The sequence below is a fragment of the Triturus cristatus genome, chromosome 2_2 (genome assembly GCF_964204655.1).
Source record: "Triturus cristatus chromosome 2_2, aTriCri1.1, whole genome shotgun sequence".
Classification (NCBI taxonomy): Eukaryota; Metazoa; Chordata; class Amphibia; order Caudata; family Salamandridae; genus Triturus; species Triturus cristatus.
Genome location: NC_140582.1, coordinates 1111123845 through 1111138396, shown reverse-complemented (window position 1 = coordinate 1111138396; position 14552 = coordinate 1111123845). Strand labels below are relative to the sequence as shown.

The 14552-nt window shown below is 44.1% G+C and overlaps 1 long non-coding RNA gene across 1 annotated transcript in view; it reads right to left on the bottom strand.

Moving 5' to 3' along the window:
• LOC146863232 (uncharacterized) overlaps positions 1-13505 on the bottom strand; it is a 137444-nt gene extending 123939 nt beyond the window's left edge. The window contains exon 1 of the long non-coding RNA XR_014978574.1: positions 13397-13505. This is a non-coding gene — a long non-coding RNA (uncharacterized LOC146863232). The remainder of the gene's footprint in view (positions 1-13396) is intronic.
• Positions 13506-14552: the final 1047 nt, after the last annotated feature.

Sequence of the window (14552 nt, the reverse complement as noted above, 5' to 3'; positions counted from 1 at the left end):
GGAAAAAGGTTTTACATAGGTAAAATATATTGTGTTTGGAAAAACGTTATTTTATAAAATGTGCCATTGGACAAAGGCAATGAATGACATTTCAACATGTAGAGAACATATAAAACGATGAAGGAACAAATAAATACACAACAGCAAAAGCTGTAATTCACAGAGGGTTTCCTGAAGCAGGCCTGTAAAACTTTAACTGGAGCAGCTTTCCAAGCGGACATCGGTAATTGTGAATTTGCTGTCACAGCCATGTAAATCCTGGTTGCTACAGCAACATCATCTCCCAAGGAAACAGGTTAGTGGTTTTGGGTGTTGACATTCCCAAAAGTCATAAATCCGCACCCATGCGTGGCTGTGTAACTCTGTGGTTGCAGATTTACAACCTGTTTTTGTGATTTGGACCCAGTTATCCAGAATTAAAAAATCAGGGGAGCATGGCAAAAGGGACGGGTTTTCGCTTATTATGCAGTTTGAAAGTTTCAAAACAGATTTTCAGGGCAAGCCACTTTCATAAACAGATTTCTGATGTAAGAAATGTGCTCTCTGTAGAGGAATGTATTTTTCAGCACTGTATTCCCATATTTATTGATTTTAGGAGATGGGGCGTACTGATGAAATCAGTTCTAAATTCATAAGCTATGAACCCCAGGTAGCTGAAAAATTGGTTAATCCTAAATGGCATTTAACTTTAAAGCAAGGCATGACAGTTGAAAGCCACATGCAGTTTTAAACTGCCCTTTCGGTCGGGCAAAATAAAACGTTTGAAAAATGTAGTCGAATGATCACCAGATTGCCAACATAATCTTTTTAGGATGCTTAAAGGCGACATTTTGGCATGCTGAACTCAACTTGTGCTTTGTTCCAAGCACGTAAATATATTTATTCTATGAACCTCGCAGCCTATAATGTAAATTGAATTTAAGCCAGGAAATCAATAGTAATCCATGTTATTCCAGTTTCATCAGTAGTTTCAAAGTTCATAAAGAGACTACATGATTCCAACCTTGAATACTGGAGAAAGGTCCATCCAAGATTGTTTCTACAGCATGATGCAAATTACATGAAGGCAACAGTGAAAATATACACCCAATGCGTTTCAAGCAAACAGCCCTTCGTTAGGGCTAAATTTGAATGAATGTTAATTTGAGCCCTTTCATCAGAAAGGACCGACAATACTCCATGGGTAATTATTCATCATGAACAAAGGTGTAAAGATGACTTCCGCTTATAAAGATAATGACGTTTGAAGTTCCCAGGTGGCTTCCAACATGATGTAAAGCAGTAATTAAAACTTGTCTTGGGGTGCAACATAACTAAACAGTACAGGAATGTAAAATGAATTGAATAATACATTTTTTTGCTAGGCCTAAACCTTTCATTGTAATACTTATAAGTGACCCTTAAGGTAGTCCTTAAAGTATCTTAGGGCCCGAACTGTCTCCCAGTCTTGCGCGACCCGATGACAGCAAGTGGTGGTTTGTGCTTTTAGGCACTATTTCACTATAAAGTTTCAAATTATAATTCTCTGGTTCTACTGATTGTTTTTTTTAGTTCTGATATTGTTGTATTTGTTGAAATGCACTCTGTTGTTCTAAATTGGTTTATGATTTTTCCTGTGCTGTGTTTTTGCTTTATTACTCTTTGTGTACTGCACAAATACTTTACACAGTGCATCTAAGTTAAGCCTGACTGTAATTTGTGCCAAGCTAACAGAGGGTCAAGCACAGGTTAATTTAGGGACTTTTGTAATTTACTGGACAAGGATTATGGTTGTTGCCTGAGTGGAGTTTCCAGCCCCCTCAACCAATCACCAAATTTCTTACAGCCCTGGGTTTTCTAATATGGGCTTGAATGGATGTAGCAAAAGATACAGCAAGCTCAAGGTAAATGAAATTAGTATATTTAACCCTACATATGACATGAGCTCATTAGCTAAGTCTACTAAAGACCTTGAATCTAGCAACATCTGGATGCATAATGTGCCCACATTAAGACATGCCTAATATGTAGATATGTATGTTGCTGCAGGAGCAGAATGAAATAGCTTTCTTCCTCTACATAGGCCATGGTAGGCTTTTTCCTTGATAAAAACATACTTTGGATAACAGTCATAATTTTGATAAGCCAGTTTAAGAAACAGCTGTAGAATCACACAAGCATTGTTGGAACATTTATAGAAACATTTGATCAAGTGGTTCATATAGCTTTTTGTTAAATATGTAATAGAGATGTTTTTGATAAAACATGATTGATTTACTTCAGTTGTGCGAGGTACTCTTGTCCCTAGAGGCAGCACATATCTCCATGCTGAGATGTGAAATATCCTTCAGAGAGAAAAAAATATTGTTGAGCACCCAGCCGTCCTCTGGCAGGAAATACATATATTGGAATGTGGGATAAGGAAGTGGACATGAACTGAAGATGGCAATACAATTAAGAGGTTGGGACCCTGATATTTGCCATGATTAGAGTCAGAGGCGTAGCTTAGTCAGTAAGATTTGGAGGTGTGAGCTTCAGATTTTCCAGCAGTCATGCTGCCATATAGTGTAACATACATTACATGACAAGCAAGGCGCAGGTGAGCGGCTCAAGGGGCAGTGGAAGGGGAGAGGAATACTGATTGGTATTAAGGAAAAATACAATGTATTTTAAACCAACTTAATTTTTGCAGACTTTCAAAACGGAGAGAGGGAAAGATTGTGTGTGCATTTTTGTCTCTGTGTATATAAACATTTCTAGTGAAATCCGACAGACATCTCACCATACACAACTGAAAGTATCTGTACACAAATATTTTCCAGAAAATACATTTATTTGGGGGTGTAATACCCAAAACACCTCCCCTGAATCTACTGCCCTGTTTATAGTAAACTGAGTTCAGGAATGAGAATGGCCCTTAATGGTGGTCTATACACAGCTCAGCTATCTCACTCACAACAGAACAAGCATGGCATCAGAGAAAGTCAGAAATTATTCCTATGGAAAGTATTTTAATAGGGCAGTCTATCAGTGGGAATTTGGAGCTCCACATACTAACAATGGGGTAACCAGAGCAAAATTTAATGGGATTATTTACAATTAAATGACAAGTCATCCTTTAGTAACAAGCTGGTTTGGTAGTGGGAATATTGTAATGTTTGGAATCAGAGTTATCAAAAATGACTAGCTAGTACTCCCTTTATGGAAGATTTCCCACCAGTAGTACCACCACCACCTCCTTAGAAGTGAATTTGAAAAAAATAAGAAGAGGGAGGTTATGTTGTCTGTATCTATCTGGTGAAGGTCCAAACCTTGGATCCTACATCCCCTTGTATTTAAACTATGGACATCCTTGACAAGGGTCATGCTACATGCTCCTCTATAGCTACAGGGACATAAAGGACAATAAGGGCATCTTGTAACTAGGTGACTAGTGGAGTGGAATGTTTTGAAGCCCTGGTTGCAGTGAGTGGTGGAGCCTGTTTCCTACTGCAGTGAGGGGTTTGATCCTCTGGAAGCTGGCCTTATCAGTCTTTGAGCTTTAAGATTGGTATCTAGAATCTGCTAGGAAGGTATTTGTAAGACCTGTGGGCATTAGGGTGGTATTCCCACAAAACCTTGTGTCTGTCTGCCTCACCTTTTGCTGATCTGTTTTTTTTGGCCTTAGGAATCTGGGCACTTTACCACTGCTAACAAGTGCTGACGTACATGTGCTTAATCCCCTAAATATGGTAACATTGGTTTATCCACAATTGGCATATTTAATTTACTTATTGGTCCCTAGTTGAGTGCATTATATGTGCCCAAGGATGTAAATGAAATTTTACTAGAGGGCCTGCAGCACTGTTTGTGCCACTGCAGAGCCTGTGTATCCAGCTGTACTGTCATGTCGACTTGGCCCTTAAAACCCCTCACCAAGCATTAAAATTCCCTTTTATTACATATAAGTCACCCCTATGTTCACATTAGGTTGCCCGTTAAGCAGGGTGCTGTGGTAGGGCATGCACTTTTAATAATAATAATAATAATAATAATCGAGTTTATAAAGCGCCTGGTTACACTAGACAGTGTGTCCCCGCGCTGCGGTGCACGTCACGTAGAGGATCAAGGAGAGCTAACCAGGCGGAAAGAGGTGGGTTTTCAGTTTCTTCCTAAACATGCTTTCCGAGGGTTCAAGTTGAAGGTTCTCGGGGAGTTTGTTCCAAAGTTGCGCCGCCAGAAAACGGAAGGAGCACCCACCCATCCTAGCTCTCTTTACAACCGGAACGCGTACCAGTCCCCTTCCCTCAGACCTCAGGTGGCGGGCAGGAGTGTAGGGAGTAAGGAGGTTCAACAAATACACAGGAGAGGTTCCCTTGATGATGCGGTGACACATACACAACGTTTTAAACCATACACGCTCTCGTATAGGCAGCCAGTGAAGAAAGGCAAGAACCGGTTTTGAGGCGGTTCTCCTCGGGTGCATCAGAATCAGAGATGTCACGAGGGCGTGAACCAGGGTCTTCCTGGCAGCAATGGGAAGTGTATCCAATGTTTTTCGGAGGCTTTTAAGGATTCCAAAGCAGGCTCCCGCGACCCTCCTGGTGTGATAGTCAAAAGACAGGTGAGAGTCCATCCAGACCCCCAGGTTTTTGGCTTGGGCGCATGGGACAGGGGTTGGGCCCAGATTTTGCGGCCACCAAGCAGAGGACCATACGGATGGAGCCCTTCCCACCACCAGTACTTCTGTCTTATCACCGTTAAGTTTTAGACAGTTTTTTTCCATCCAGGAGGCTAAATCTTGCAGACACATCACCAGATTGGGGACTGCCGACTGTTGTTCCTGTGTCAAAGATACCACCAACTGGGTATCGTCGGCATAAGAGACGACTTTAATCCCGAAACCATCGGCGATCTCTGCTAGGGGAGCCACATAAAGATTAAACAGAGTAGGGCTCAGGATTGAGCCCTGAGGAACCCCCTGCTGCAATCCTATGACCCTGGAGTAAAACTCGCCCTGCCTCACCTGGAAGCTGCGATTGGCTAAGAATTATATAAGCCAGTCTAAAGCCTTCCCAGACACGCCTCCTTTCTTTAGACGCTGGATAAGAGTGTGGTGTGCTACCGTGTCAAAGGCCGCACTAAGATCCAACAGGATCAGGGCGGCCGTTTGACCGGCATCTACATACTCCCGAATGGTCTCAGTTGCCAGAAGAAGAGCAGATTCCGTTGAGTGGTATTTACGGAAACCCGATTGAGTGGGGTGAAGGAGGTGACATTTCCCAATATGAGCAGTAAGTTGCTCATTTACCACTTTCTCTGCGATCTTAGCAAAGTAGGGTAAAAGAGAGATAGGTCGCAAATTGTCTAAACGCTCCGAGCCCAACTGAGGTTTTTTTGGGAGGGGAAGTACTACTGCCTCCTTCCAGCAATCAGGGACTGTATTAGTCCTGAAAGAGACCTCCAAGAGATGTCTGATGAAGGGCTCCAAGGTATCTAAGCATTCCTCAAGTCTACTCGGGGAGGTCGGGTCCTTAGGGGAGCCAGACTTGATGCTCAGGCAGAATTTTGTTAGAATTTCAGGGGGAGGGATTACAAAACTATCTAGTCTCTCATCCTCCCCTAGAGGTCTTGACACATCCAGAAGATCCTGGTGGACCCCGGCCGATTCAGGAAACGTGGAATAGATAGTCACCACTTTGTTAGAGAAAAAATTCGCTATCAGGTTACAGCGTTCAACTGACCCGGTGGCAGGAGCTGTCACTGTGTCCAGGGAAGAGATTTCCTTGTAAACCTTGATTAATTCCCTGGTGGAGTTCCCTGATGACTCAATTCTTTCTAGGTAGTAATCTGCCTTAGTTTTCTTAATGAGTCCATGGTATACCTTCAGCATTGCTTTATACTTGCACCTGCCTGGGGTAGAGAAGTCCTTCCTCCACTGCCTTTCCGCTCGCTTACAGTCTGCCTTAGCGCTTTTCAGCGCTGAGTTAAACCAAGGTGCAGACTTCTTAGATCTAATGAGTGTTTTCCGTGCCCAAGGGGCAGTGCTATCGAGTGCTTCCCTTAGCCTCCTATCCAACTCTGCGCAAGCATTCTCAGCATCCTCCCCCCCAGGCGGTCCTCCCATCAGGAGGGCGCTTTTAAACTTGCATGGGGAAAATCCACCCCATTTCCGGTAGGTTATTCCCTCCTGCAAATGCTCTGGCACCTTAGGCTTAGGTAAACGCATGACAAAAGGGACAAGGTAATGATCAGTCCATACCAGAGGCTGTGGTGGACCAACCTCTACTGCCTCCCAGTTAGTGAAAATGGGATCAAGCAGATGACCCTTGTGGTGCGTGGGCCAGGAAGCACTAAGATTTAACTGTAATGTAGCAAGTTCTTGCTTTAGCGCGGTAGCTAATGCACATTCTGTATCTTCCAGGTGTAGGTTTAAGTGACCTAACACAAGAAACTTGCTGTATCGTAGGGCTGGTTGAGTTAGATATTCAGCTAAATTGGAAGTAAAACGGGAGGGGTAACCCGGAGGGCGATAAACCAGGAGGCCTTTGATGATACAAGTACTATCAATCGTGATGGTAAAAAGGCCTGCCTCACCATCGATAAGAGCGATGGGCTCAAGGTGGCTTTGAATAGCAAGTTTATATATCATTGCCACCCCACCTCCTCTCCCCGAATCCCTATCAATACGCTTTACAGTATAGCCACACGGAATCGCCTCAAGGAGTTCGGGGACTGAGTCCTCATCCAGCCAAGTTTCAGTGAGAAACATAATGTCCGTCTTTTGTTCAATTAGGAGATCATGAATCTCAAACCTGTGCTTCCTGAGAGAACGACAGTTCAGCAGGCAACAATTCACCACGTGCGAGCTCCCCTTGTTCTCATGTCCATAATTGAAAGTAAAGGCGCAGTGTCTGCATGTTCTCACTGGGCCACTGGCCTGCATCTTATGGGCATAGGCAGCTGCGGTTTGGGGGCACAGGGAGCGAAGGTCCTGACTAGAATAGGAGTATTTTAAACCGGAACCACCAAGGGGGGTGGCCCCGTGCCCCGGACGGGCGCGGACGGGCGCAGACGGGCTTGCCTTAGGCGCGCCTTCGGCGCGCCAGCGGCGCGCCCGCTGAGCGCGTCCGCTGCGCGGCCGCCGGAGCATCCGCTTAAATGTGCCCTGCTTCCTGTCTGCCCCCGGAAGTGTTCCCGCTCTGACCTGCTCCGCCCTCCGCGCAACGGCACTGATTGCCGCGTCGGACCGGGGCATGCAGGAGGAAGAAGAGCCAAGAACTAACCCCGCTATCTGTGGACTCACAGGTAAGCCTGTACTGCCCCCGAAAGTATTAGCAGGCTAACTAAGTTAAAAATACAGTCACCGCTTCTTCAAAAGATTAAAATACAGTCACCGCAATTTTCAGCACATTTAAAAGACACCACAGCTCAACTGATCGTACCTTGAGCTATCTCCGTCACCAAAAGCGGCTCAGGGCACTGCCACTACCCTGTGCACCGCTGCGCAGCCGCCGGAGCATCCGCTTAAATGTGCCCTGCTTCCTGTCTGCCCCCGGAAGTGTTCCCGCTCTGACCTGCTCCGCCCTCCGCGCAACGGCACTGATTGCCGCGTCGGACCGGGGCGTGCAGGAGGAAGAAGAGCCAAGAACTAACCCCGCTATCTGTGGACTCACAGGTAAGCCTGTACTGCCCCCGAAAGTATTAGCAGGCTAACTAAGTTAAAAATACAGTCACCGCTTCTTCAAAAGATTAAAATACAGTCACCGCAATTTTCAGCACATTTAAAAGAGACCACAGCTCAACTGATCGTACCTTGAGCTATCTCCGTCACCAAAAGCGGCTCAGGGCACTGCCACTACCCTGTGCACCTGTCCTGGTAGTGAAATCATTTCCAAAATAGTTTGTCACTACTGTGAGGCCTACACCTCTCGTAGTTTAGCATTGGGGATTTCTTATTACAACTAATAACATATAATTCCTGATTCAGAGGGAGAAGATCTGTCCTGTTTGCAACCGATGGACTCGTAATATTAAATCTTCTTGAATGGCAAAGTTAGATTTATGATTTCAACTTTAAAAATGCTACTTTTAGAAAGCTGGCATGTATCTGTTCGTAAGCCCTGTTTTTGTGATGCCTGTCTCCAATACATGTCTGGGAGGGGAGACAGCTGGTCCTTGTGCATTCCCTCTAGACAGCCATACACAACAGGAGCTTGATGGGCCATCTTGGGCAGGATGGGCTGGAGGAGCTGGGCACAACCTCACACGTACACCTCAAAGGCTGGTGTCCTGTTCCTACACAGAGGACTGCTTGACCCCTTGTAGTGAGTATGGAGCCAGGGCAGGGAGGGGAGTACCACTGTGCACTTCAAAGCCCCTCTTTGAAGTCTCCCCCACTTCAAAAGCACAACTGGGTATACGAACTGGACTTCTAACACCAACAACTCAGTGCACACCTGGAACTATGGATACTCTTAGAGGAAGAAGGACTTATGTGCTGCTGAAGGACTATCATTTTGCTGGACTGCTGCTCTAGAAGAACTGCATTTCTGCTGTGCTGACCTGCCTGATGCCCTCCTTGCCTGGGTGAGAAGGACTGGACCTACACCACATGAACCCAGAGTTGCTTAATGGGTGTGCCTGCTTATCGCCTGTTGGAAGTCTCAGGGACATCAAAAAGTCAATCCACTCCACAACCAGCACTTGGACTCTCCCAGCTGAGAGTATTGCACTGCCAAGGGGTGAAAATCCAGTTGTAGGCCCTTTTAAGTGGGTTTAAAAGGCTGCAGTTGCAAAAACCCAGTCATTGCCTTAGTTGCGTGTCTCAGTACTGGCGCATCTCCCTCGATGCATCCCCAATGCTACCAGGATCAAGAGCATGGCATCACTGTCTGCGTGGCTCAATGATGTTCCATCGCCTACATCAGAGGGGTACGAAGGTGATGTATCTCCGACTTGCATGGCTCGGAACCGATGCATCGCCTAAATCCAAAGGATCAATGCTGACACATCGCCTCAAACTGTTCCTAGCATCTAGCATCTCACCCTTGATGTTGACGTAACCTCGAAACAAGGTACTATTTTCAGGGGGACAAGGACGGATCTTTATCTGATCCATGTTTCACTGTGGTCAGACTGAACTTTTGGATTTAACCTGGTCTAGCGTGACCATATAGCCTCGGTTGGCGTTTTATGCTTTTAAACACTATAATTCAAGTTATACTTTAAAAATGCAGTTCTACTTATTGGATTTCTGTCTTGTTGGTCTTGTTTTGTTCAATAAAGTACGCTCAATATTGCTATCCTGGTATTGTATCTTTTACCGTGGTGTTTTTACTGTTTTACTGTTTTAAGTGTTGCACAAATGCTTTACACATTGTCTCTTAAGTTAAGCCTGACTGCTCTGTGCCAAGCTACCAGATTGTGAGCACAGGTTAATTTAGTTTGTATATCTGACCTACCCAGACTAGGATTGTGGCTCCTGCTTTGACAGAGTGCATAGCTCTGCCAACCAGGAACCCAATTTCTGACAGTATTCAGTATATTAAGACATTAGTTTCCTAAGCAAACATGAGTGTAAATAATCTATCTACAATTTGGTTAAAATGGTACCGTTTTAGAAGGGCACAGTTAGTCAGAGGAACAAAACTTTGGCATGGCTCAAAAGAACCAGGTGTTGTGATATTTGTCTTCCCTGGACGGCTGGAGTCCCTAGAGAAGAGCACATTCGAGCATGCAGTGTGAATGTTAGCTTACTCTACACTTCTGCTGTCAGGAAGAACAATGCTAGTAACTGTTTTTATCAGCACTTTTGGTAAGACACAAAGACTACCACAGACTCCCATCCCTCTATTGTTTTCTAAGTGTGTTTTTGACATTTAATCTTCAATTGTGTTTTGGTTTTGCTTGCATACATAACTTACATCGCTATGGCCAAAAGTCTGCTCCTTCAAGCCAGGGGTTCAGATTTTCTCACTGAAAATGAGTTCTACTTAATAACGCACTGAATGCCCAGTTGAATAGGTGTCATTATCTTAACTAAAAATTGAGGGCATTGTACTCTGACTGCTGAGCTGTAAGTTCTAATTTTGGAGCTTTAGAGGCTTATTACTCAATTAACTATAAGTTTGTAAAAAGCTGTTGTAGTTTTCTGTATATTATAAAAAAAATGCAAATAGAGGATTAAAATGAAATGATTTTTCTACTGTTCAATATGTCAATGGTTGTAGTAGTTCCTATGTTATAGCAACAACACTACTTTTCAAGTTTTTATTGGGGCCTCTCCTTGACCCCCTGCCCTGCCAAAAAAATCACCCTGATGGTGGGCTGGGGATCAGATGATGGTGAGAATTTGGCCCCATGGGGGCCAGGTTTTGCTAAGGTCATTCAGCCACTCTCAACTCAGCCCCCTTGGCGCCAATGCAGCCCAGAAACTGTGTTTTTGCCTGACACCTCAGCACATGGGCCTTCTCATTCAGTGCACTGTGGGCAGGGGAGGGTGCGTTTGAGCTTGGGCCTTGCTGTGGGGGACAGGTGATGTTGTGGGCTTGGGCAATCTTCACCTGAGCCAGGCCAACCTCCCCGCCTCTAGGGATGGCACAGCAGTCGTGTTTTATGCTTAATCTCCTCCCTGCTAGGCCATTGCCCCGAGGCAATGGAGGGCTGGGGAGGGGTTGAGTAATTTAGTAAGCAAAAGGGCCCAGCTGTTGTTCCATTGCTCATGCTGTAGACCATTGTCATCTTGGCCCCGGTGTCTTTCCCAAGAACAAAATCCACCCACTTTCATGCCTTGCATGCATAAGCATTTTTGGCCTGCAGGTCAGAGTTGTAGAGAAGGGGGATCAGGTCGGAGCGTGGCATCTGCTCTCAACATCCTGTGATTCTGGGCAAATCACTTTCGCTCCCAGGCCCTTAAATAAAAAAAATCTGATCTTGTGTAGTGTAATTGGTGCTCATGAATAGCGCTCAAATGACCGCTCACACAATATAAAGTTGTCAAAATGAGGAACATCAATAAAAAACAAGCATTGGAAATGCCACTATGTCTTGCATTTGCAGGAGTTAGAGTTGTTGGTGTTGTAAATGACAATGTGTTTTACCCATGTGTTATGGAGTGGAGTGGAGGTATGTGGTGTGGAGTGGAATTATGTGGGTTGGATTGGAATTGTTAGTTGGAGAAGTGTGTGGTAGAATTATGTGGCATGGTGTGCAGTGGAATTATGTGGTTCATAACTATGTGGTTTCGAGTGTACTTGAATTATGTAGAGTGGGATTGTGTGTCATGGAGTATAATTATGTGGAATGGTCTTTTGTATTGTGTAGTGGTGTGTTCTGCAGTTTAATTATGGCTGATTTGCAAAGTGTATTACTGTTTGTCATTAGAAGTTCTATTCTCCAAGGCAGAGACTGAGAGCTGCTGTCCTCTTACTTTTGTTATTATATTTTCTTTTCCCAGAGTTTCCAGTCTAACTCTTTCCCCTTGACTTTGTAATAGTATCTGACTACATTGTGCAGGGCGTTAAGAATGCTAGCAAGTACTCAGTTCTCAGAACTGCAAATGTTACTGGCTCTATAAGCTTTAAAATGATTAATTTACCAAAACTTTCTCTGCAATGAGACCCCTGAGAGTAACCAAATGGTGTTTCATAAAAGGGCACTCCCCGTGAATGTGGGCCACTGTTTTTGACAGTGTCCGGGCCAAATTGTGATCCCAATCCAACCCTGCTAATAAGATATAAATGTTCACCCTTTGGGGCATCTATGCGCTACATAACAGGGGTCTATTGTTACCAAACTCATTGTATAAAAGTATGCTTATTAGTAATGATTGCCTTAAGTAAAAGATACATGCTATGTCATACAATGAGCGTAATTTACGGGCCGTAGCATTGTTCTCTGGAAATTGACAAAATAGTGGCATTTAGAGGAAATTGTTGTATACCACTTTTAACAGGCTCATGCCTTTGCTTTGTTGAAATGGAGATATCGCTCCTGGGTCAATTTTCCACGCAGCAGCCCGGCTAATAGTATGTGCACGTTGCACACCCAAAAGTTTACGTTCTGGCAGACTGTTTTTATGTGACTTTTCGGGTGGCAGGTGGGGGGATCTATTGTGTTTTTTTGTTATTCGTCAATGCTAAAAGTAATTTGCCACCTACTGAGTGTCTCCTTAATCTTCTGTTCTTCCTGTGTAGTGCATACTTGCAGATTTAACCAGCAAAGCTAGGTTTCCTCCATTTACACAACGGTGGTACCTTAGGGACTGTCCGTGCCATTGGAATTTCTCTTTGCTTGGTCAATGCTAGATCAATATATTTTGATGCTGATTTTCCTTTTCTTTGTATATTGGAATGATCCTAGAATGCACACTTCCGTACACTAGATACCTGCTCAGCACTAGCCTGAGTAAGGTGTTGTTTTACATCCTTCAAGAAGGCTCTTACCCATGGGCATTCCCATCCCACATCATGTGTTTGGAGGCAGCCTGCATGATGTGACATCTGGGACATTCTGTTGTTGCTCCAGGTTCTGTCTATGCAGTGTGGGGTAAGTCCTATGCTAAGAAATGTCTAGCATAGCATATGGTATAACCTTAGAGTTCGCAATGTGGAAGATTCAGTCAGTCAATTTACTTTATTCGATACTTATAGTATAAGATCATAAATGTACATAAGAAACTATAGTTCAAAAACATTTATACAAAAAAGAAAGCAAATTATACACATAGAGGTATAAAAAGGTAATTACATCATAACAAACTAAGGGTGGCTGTCAATTTCCGTTCCGCTCTTGGAAATTGCGAAACTTCGACATTTTTGCGTTCTGCGGGGAACGCGAAAATTTCGAAACTTCCGCGTTCTGCGCAGGACGGAAATATGCAGGGCAGGATTCATTCTGGCACGATGCTCCTGTTATTTTAAACCTCAGGAAGCACTTACAGATTTAAATAAAGCAGGTGCCCGAGTTGAAGGTCAAATTCAGTAACGCATTAATCAGCACAAAAGATTCGTGAGCACGGTGGAGGCTAGGTAGGTGTGCTTTCTCCCCATATCTACCGTCAACAATTTGCTGTAATCCTTGATGGAGGTCTGTGCATCCATGAGTTTCTTGAGCGCAATCCCTGTGTAGTTCCTGACACCAGGAGGTTCTGTCTCCTCATCTGCTGCGCTGGTCGGTCCCTGACCCTTTATAAACAAGAGGCAAGTGAACTGCATAGAAGCCCCGCCGTTTGGCCCCAGCCCACACACCAGTGGTGTGCAACGTCTTCCCGCCCTTTCCCCCCTATGATGGACAGCTCACTCGAGGGACCCCGGCACCCATCGGCGCGGTGGAAAGTTACAGATACACATGGTCGCTGGAGACAACTCTTCTGGCCCTTTACGCAGCTGTAGTGTAGGAAAAGCACTATACATTTACCTACCAAGGTAGCACTTACTGATTAGCCAGCAGAAAGTACTCCAGTTGAGTAGAGGTATTGCACAAAACGGTGGCATCTTCTTGGATAAATATGCAGGGCAGGATTCCTTCTGGCACAATGCTCCTGTCACAAAAATTAAACATCAACAGGAAGCACTTACATATATAAATAAAGCAGGTGCCCGATTTGAAGGTCAAATTCAGTAACGCATTAATCAGCACAAAATCTCCGCGAGTACGCGAAATTTCGCGTGTTCGCAGAGATTTTTTGCCATTTCGCTACATTTTGCGAAAGGCACTTTCGCAAATTCCGCCCACCCTTATAACAAACACCATGAAAGAACAATTAATAAACGCCAGCTGATAGGATCAGTTTAAAGTTCATTCTCAGTTATTATTGTGCAGATTCCTAATTTTTCGTGATTGGATTAAAAAGGATGCCGCAGAAAAACAGACCATAGGGCTAGGCAATGATTGTAGAAAATACAGTGGAACACAACATTGTTTAAAACAATATTTAACACATCAAGGGCAGAATACATCTTTTACGTGGTTCTACATAAAATTTGCAAAAAAAGAGAATATGTAGATTTGATTGTGCAGAAACATCATCGCAAGGACAGGATGGTAATACATTTATTGAATCAATTCCAGCTGGATGGGCCAACATACATGGAATTAAATTCAAACGAAACCTAATTAGAAGAAATGTGTGACATGAGTTTGTCACAGTAAAGATATAGGATGTTGGCCCTTCCTGTACTATTAGTCTTTCTAGATATGCTTTGACCGATACTTTTGTGCAGTTGGCTTTCAATCTTACTTCAGCCCTCAGTTTCGGAAAACGCAATTTTATCTCCCTTTTTGAGAACTTCAAACAATCAGTCGGGACAGCAAATAAGCGTTCTAAACCTATGGAGGAAAGAGTAGATTTAATATAGGAGATCCATGGAGTCTTATGGCCATTTTCCAGGGATAGGCAGTCTTCGATTAGCTTTTAGGTGATATGGATAGATTCCCTTCTCCAAATAGAATTTCACAACATTATTGGGGCCAAGGCAATTGTATTGGTCAGGTAGGGAACATCCAATTCTGCATGGACAAAAAAATTTGAGCAGCTTACCGGGAGGCCCACTAGTTTTTGCCAAAATGTGTCCTCTATGATCTGTAGGGCA